At 37.3% G+C, this 7,026-nt stretch overlaps 1 gene segment (V, D, J or C); it reads left to right on the top strand.

Moving 5' to 3' along the window:
• The first annotated feature begins 461 nt into the window (after positions 1–461).
• LOC311132849 (Ig heavy chain C region, membrane-bound form-like) lies at positions 462–5,567 on the top strand. The segment is given in 8 exons: positions 462–643; positions 1,295–1,618; positions 2,178–2,498; positions 2,629–2,727; positions 3,504–3,534; positions 3,619–3,659; positions 4,118–4,161; positions 4,894–5,567.
• The last annotated feature ends 1,459 nt before the right edge of the window (positions 5,568–7,026 follow it).

Genomic DNA, 7,026 nt, shown 5'->3' on the forward strand with positions numbered 1-7,026 from the left:
AACGATTATAATAAAACATTATTACTATTATTATTATTATTATTATTATTATTATTATTATTATTATTTAACAATACTATATAGGCATGACGTTTTTAGTGATGCATTGTTTAATAACGATGATTATCGATAAGATAAAAAATGATAATGATAAAATAGTCTACCATAGCCTAATATTAATATTGAATTAAGCCAATGTCAAATAAAATTCAGAAAAGGTGGTCTTGGCCTACACAACTTTACAGAAAACTAGGTCTATAATATTTTCTTACAGAGTGAATTATGTTAAACGCCTTTGTTCAAAATGATGTATTTTCATGTGGGGTTATAGATAGGTCGGTGCAATCTTCTCAACATCGCATTCAGTCGAAAAACATGTTTTGTTGTTATCTTTGCTGGAATATGACCTATATTTTCTTGCTCACAGTTTGTTATAACGCAGGACTTTTCATGTGTTCATTTCCGGTGAGATGTTGTAACGGCGGTCTCGCATTTTGAGATGTAGGCTAGGCCTATGGGCAAGAAATCTTCATCTCGTAAAGGTGGCTCAACGGACTCAAAGAGATGATGCCCTTCAAATTTCGTGAAACTAAAATGCCAGGCACCGTGCTACTTCTGCTGTGCTGGAGCTATGTCTTGAAAGGCAAGTATGACGCTATATTCTGCACACGTTGACAATGTGTCGATAATTAATTTAGAAAATGTACATTCAGCGCTAACTCATGATGACAGTGAGGGCTTTAGACTGTGTTTCATCATTACTCTGAATAGGCCAACATTAATTTATTTCAAGACATATCCACAGTATTCTAGTAGGCCTTAAGTTATAACTTTTTCATAAACTTGTATGTGAGATGAAACAGTGATCTGAAATACAGTATGTGATTACATCTATAACCTGGCTATGTAGTTTTGTTCATGTTATAATCAAGCAATTTCTAGATAATTAACATCTTAGGTTAGACAAAGCAGGCCTATAAGATCCAATTTCGAAATATTTTTACAAGTGGACAGAGATTAAGCTTTTTTCGCGGCAGGTGATGTAGCTCAGTTGGTAGAGCATGGCGTTTGCAACGCCAGGGTTGTGGGTTCGATAAAATAATGTATGCACTAACTGTAAGTCGCTCTGGATAAGAGCGTCTGCTAAATGACTAAAATGTAAATGTTGTGAATGTATCCATGCTTGGTATATTCATGTTCAGAAAAACCAACATTTGAAAATGCACCAAACATGCTAAACAGGAATGAGATGAAATGTGTGTTATATTCTTGTTATTCCTAATTCTGTTTTTAGCTACACAAACATCAATTATCACCCAGACACCTGGGGTGGTGATGGTGAAGGCTGGTGATACAGTGACCTTGAAATGCCATTTGAGTGAGCTTATGATCTACTGCTTCTCTGTGAGTTGGACAAAAGTGGACCCCAGGACTGGAACACAGTGCTTGAGTACAAACTTAAAGGTTGATAACATTTCAGATGAAGGGAATTGGGACAAACAATGTTCTGCTACAATCACCAATGCAAAAGTGAGCGACTCTGGCATGTACTACTGTTTGGCGGTCCACTCCCAAATGGTGCACACTGGCAATGGTTCTAAAGTTATTATTTTGGCAGGTAATTTAATGTCTTGTATGTTCATATTTATTCACAAAGCTGACTAAAACAGAAAAATATATTGTGCTAAAAAACGAAAATGTATATAACAAAATATAATGATATAAACCTTTAAAAAATAAACACAAAACTGATTGTTAAATCTAAATTAAACTATATATATATATATATATATATATATATATATATATATATATATATATATATATGTGTGTGCAAAGCTGTCACCAAGGCAAAGAGTGGCTATTTGAAGAATGTCAAATATAAAATATATTTGGATTTGTTGAACACTTCTTTGGTTACTACATGATTATTTGTGTTATTTCATAGTTTTGATGTCTTCACTGTTATTCTACAATGTAGAAAATAGTAAAAATAAAGGAAAACCCTTGAATCAGTAGGTGTCCAAACTTTTGACTGGTAGTATATATATATTTCTTTGATCATAAATCCAGTCATTGTTTTATTTAATTTTAAATAACCACTTTACCAGGAAGATAACCAAGTTGGTAATTCTTAATAATGTAATTGTTTAAAATTATGACCATTTTGTCCTTAGAAAGAGTGAGGGAAGGGAACAGTGCTGAAGCCCCAACCATCCAAATCGTCTCTTCGCCAGAGGTTGACGGCTTCTTCATCCCTCTCCTGTGTTTGGTGTTGGAAGTGGTCCCGTCTCAGGTCCGTGTGTTCTGGCTCATAGACGGGAGAGAAGAGAGTGGACTCACTGACTCCACCTGGACAAACAACAGTGATTCAGCCACAGAGTTCACTAGGAACCAGATTCTGGTCCAGGCAGAGGAGTGGGACAGACGAGCAGAGTTTACATGTGTGGTGGAGTTTGAGGGGCAAAATATCACCAAAACACTGCTGCAGCGCAATGGTAATTGCATTAGACCCAGATTTACTAAGCGTTTGCACCTGCTCTTCCAGTAAGGGATTTAACACTTTAAACAAAGATAAAACATTAACCTATCTTTATTTAGACTTCTTTGTCTTTATTTTCACCATAGATTCCAATGCCATGTGCACAATGCTGATGTATGGGACCTCTGCAGCTGCTCTCCTCACCATAATAGTTGCCGTCACTATCGCTGTGTGTCTGCACCGTGGTAATATCAAATCAATCAATAATGGGCCAATACTGTATGAAACAAACAACACATTATCTTGTGGAAGACAATTTATACCATTGTACTCAGCAAAGGATGTTATGACCATTTGTAATTTAGGGGACACATGCCCCATCAATTTGATACATTTGTAGGATATAAATGTACAAGATGTAGTCTTTTTATAACTTACTAGTGCCCCCTTGTGATGCCTATGGTCATTGGTAGTCGTGTAGGTAAGCCAGTTCAGTGATCAGACCTATATGGGTAAAGGTTTTAGTTTTTTTACACCAAAAAATAGGTGGCCAAATGTGGGAGTAAAGACTTTATTCCATTAGGCTGTTTTCTGAGCAAATGGAATAAAACAAGGATTTCGTAGGCCTATATTTTCTCTTGCACAGGAGTGTTGAGAATTGAAATCTGTTTAATTCTTCCCTTTGTTCGTCTATCCCCTCTTGCATACAAGTCAGGCTCTCTGTAGTGGTTATAGAGACCTTTATGGCAAGTGTCTGCTACGTTTAGACAGTTTATTTCAACATTGATAAAGAATAACTAAGTAGAAAAATCGGAGAAACCGAGTAGTACCAGCCACAGTCACGAATTACATTGGTTATCTTGATTCACTCTACACAAGAATGTTAGAAATAAGAATGTCAGAAATCTGTAATTGTAGTAGTTCTTGCTTAGTTGTACTTACAGTTAGTGAGTGCATACATTTTCCATACTGGCCCCCCGTGGGATATTAAATGTGGTATTTCTATTGCTTTTTCCTATAGGGCATCCCGTGTTTATTAATGCAGATGGAAGGTTTGTGTCTGACATTCAATCTAAAATTGGATTATAGAAAAGCCTGTGATTGCTTGAGTGTGAAATACTCTGTTTTAATTTCAGACAAAGAGGCACATGCACTGAGAACAGACAGGATCAATCTGGTAAAAAAAAAAAATACATTGTTAAATTGTTAGGATTGATACAATACAACAGCCGTCTATTTTAGAAGGATTTTAAGATGGCGTTTATCAACTTGGAGGTATTTAATGGCGGAAATGTTTTAGCATTTTCATTATCTCTTTAACTATTCAGTTGAAATAGATTGAATGAATGAGCTTTAATTAAATATAATTTGTTCCCCAAATTGTGAATTAGGTATTTTGACATTTTATAGGGGACTATGTTTTACATTTCAGCCTGAGAGATGAGATCAAAATAAATCATAGAGAAATACATTGTGTACCATTGTAGCACTTTCAGACACCATTAGTTTTCACAGCATCTCTTGATGAAGTATGCAGGGTTGGTTGATTGAAGGATTCCAAGTATTTTTGAAGTAGGCTGTCAGGGGATGTCATGGCTGCATTGGTGTTTATGTTCTGACTTGTGACGTTTGCAGGGAGACGTGGAGAAGCAAGAAAGGCAGTTAGATCATCCGTCTCGGTAAGGAGCCATTGTATTTGGGTTAAACTATAATTTTTGGTCGCGCTAAATGTTTTTTATGTTGCGTAATTTTATAATCCATTGCAATGCTATCAGATTTTCTTAGGTAGTAAAGGTGGTGGAATAAATAGTTATTCTCCATTTCGGCCCAATTTAACTATCGGGGCTGGTTTACTGGGAATAGATTAAGCCAATAGTCCTTGACTAAAAAACATTTTATATGGAGATTTTCCATTGAACATGGTTTTTAATTCAGAATTAGGCTAATATTTATTTCTGTAAATGGGCCTATAGTGTATTAATGTTGAAAAAACACGAAAGTTATGATCCGAACATACTGCTCTGAAATGTCTTGTACTGGTGTATTACTGGTTAAGTACAGTGTAATTACAGTACTTGTTTGTGTAAATACACATTGACATTTGTATATGGATTATATTTGTAAACAAACTCAAATGAATTGAGGCTAATCTACCCTCATCCCTAGAATGATTGTTTTAGATTACTCAATTATCTCCATTGTGAATGTATTGATTGAGATTGACTGACGTGATATAATTTCTATAGTATGAATAGTCACAAATGAGAGCCTGGTTTACATTTGCAGTATTGCTGCCCCAATTCAGTCCTCATAAAGTATTAAAGCATTTTTGTATACTTGAATATAAAGCAACAACTATACCTATTTCTGAACCCTTGAGAATTAACTCCCTGGTGTTGATCGTTCCACAGGAGGTCCAGTATGCGACTTTGGACCATATACATTTTGGGAGACTCACAAATACAGTTCTCCAATCAGATTTTGACAAAGAAATTGCATAAGAGTTCCATGTATTTGTTCATGATGTAGATGCTTATAAACTGCCACTGATAAAAAAAATAGATTATTATGTATGTATTTGTGTATAAAGCAAGAGCCAGTGTCCTCAATTGCAAAGTGCCCCAGAGCCAATGGTGCGGCACAGAGCTCTTTCTTTTATATTGGAATTCAACTGTGGAATAGCCTTCCATTAGCCATTAAGCTGGCCCAGTCCAAAAAGGTTTTCAGAGGTCAGGTTAGAGCCCTTCCATCAGAAAAAGTGTACAGGCCTACATAGGAAAATGACTGAAATAGTCTTGAATTTTGTATTGATTATGTATTTATTATGGTGGAGGCTAGTTAGCTGCCTATCATAGGCCCATGTCACAGGAGGTTGGTGACACCTTAATTGGGGAGGATGGGCTCGTGGTATTGGCTGGAGTGGAATTAATGAAATGGTATCAAATACATCAAACACATTGTTTGATGCCATTCCATTTGATCCTATGTGTTCTTACGCTATTGTGTGTCATCCTCTGGGATTCTTTGTACTTTTAAAACTGCAAGAATTGTATTATCCAAAATAAAATCAATCAATATGACTTGTAAATTGATGTCTTTTGTTTTTCTTTGATTTCATTTTATTACCTCTTTCATTACCTCTTATCTAATTTACCATTTTCCTGGAAGTCTTGGTGCCAACCATGCCTCTGTTTTTGAACAGATATCTAAACTTGGTGGTGTCTGTGCCTATGTTTGTGTTGCTTCACAGTCCCCGCTGTTCCATAAGGTGTATTTCTATCTGTTTTTTAATCTAATTTTACTGCTTGCATCAGTTACTTGATGTGGAATAGAGTTCCATGTAGTCATGGCTCTATGTAGTACTGTGCGCCTCCCATAGCCTGTTCTGGACTTCGGGACTGTGAAGAGACCTCTTGTGGCATGTCTTGTAGGGTATGCATGGGTGTCCGAGCTGTGCGCCAGTAGTTCAAACAGACAGCTCGGTGCACTCCACATGTCAATACCTCTCATAAATACAAGTAGTGATGAAGTCAATCTCTCCTCCACTTTGAGCCAGGAGAGATTGACATGCATATTATTAATGTTAGCTCTCTGTGTACATCCAAGGGCCAGCCGTGCTGCCCTGTTCTGAGCCAATTGCAATTTTCCTAAGTCCCTTTTTATGGCACCTGACCACACGACTGAACAGTAGTCCAGGTGCGACAAAACTAGGGCTGGTAGGACCTGCCTTGTTGATAGTGCTGTTAAGAAGGCAGAGCAGCACTTTATTATGGAGAGACTTCTTCCCAATCTTAGCTACTGTTGTATCAATATGTTTTGACAGTTTACAATCCAGGGTTACTCCAAGCAGTTTAGTCAACTCAACAGTTTAGTCACCACATTATTTATTACAAGATTTTGTTAAAGTTTAGGGTTTAGTGAATGATTTGTCCCAAATACAATGCTTTTAGTTTTAGAAATATTTAGGACTAACTTATTCCTTGCCACCCACTCTGAAACTGATTGCAGCTCTTTGTTAAGTGTTGCAATCATTTCAGTCGCTGTAGTAGTTGTGTCACACCCTGGCTCTGGAGACTCTATATGTTGAGCCAGGGTGTGTAAATTCTATATGTTTATGTTCTGTGTGGGTGTTCTAGTTGTGGTATTTCTATGTTGGCCAGAGTGGCTCCCAATCAGAGGCAACGAGTGTCAGCTGTTGCTGGTTGTCTCTGATTGGGAGCCATATTTAAACAGTCTGTTTCCCTTAGTGTTTGTGGGATCTTGTTTCCGTTTGGTTTGTTTCCGTGTTGGTTGTGTAAACCGTAGGACTGCACGTTTCGTTTGTTGTTTTGTTGTTATATTATCACTAAAGATAATAAAGTTTAAGTATGTTTGCAACTAACGCTGCGCATTGGTCTACTCTCTACGACGATCGTGACAGAAGATCCCACCATACCAGGACCAAGCAGCGTGTCCAGGAGCAGGCAGCCTGGACGTGGGAGCAAATATTGGACGGGCAGGGGTCCTGGACCTGGGAGGAAATCCAGGCCGGGATGGATCGCCGT

The sequence above is a fragment of the Coregonus lavaretus genome (genome assembly GCF_964263955.1).
Source record: "Coregonus lavaretus genome assembly, chromosome: 7".
Lineage (NCBI taxonomy): Eukaryota > Metazoa > Chordata > Actinopteri > Salmoniformes > Salmonidae > Coregonus > Coregonus lavaretus.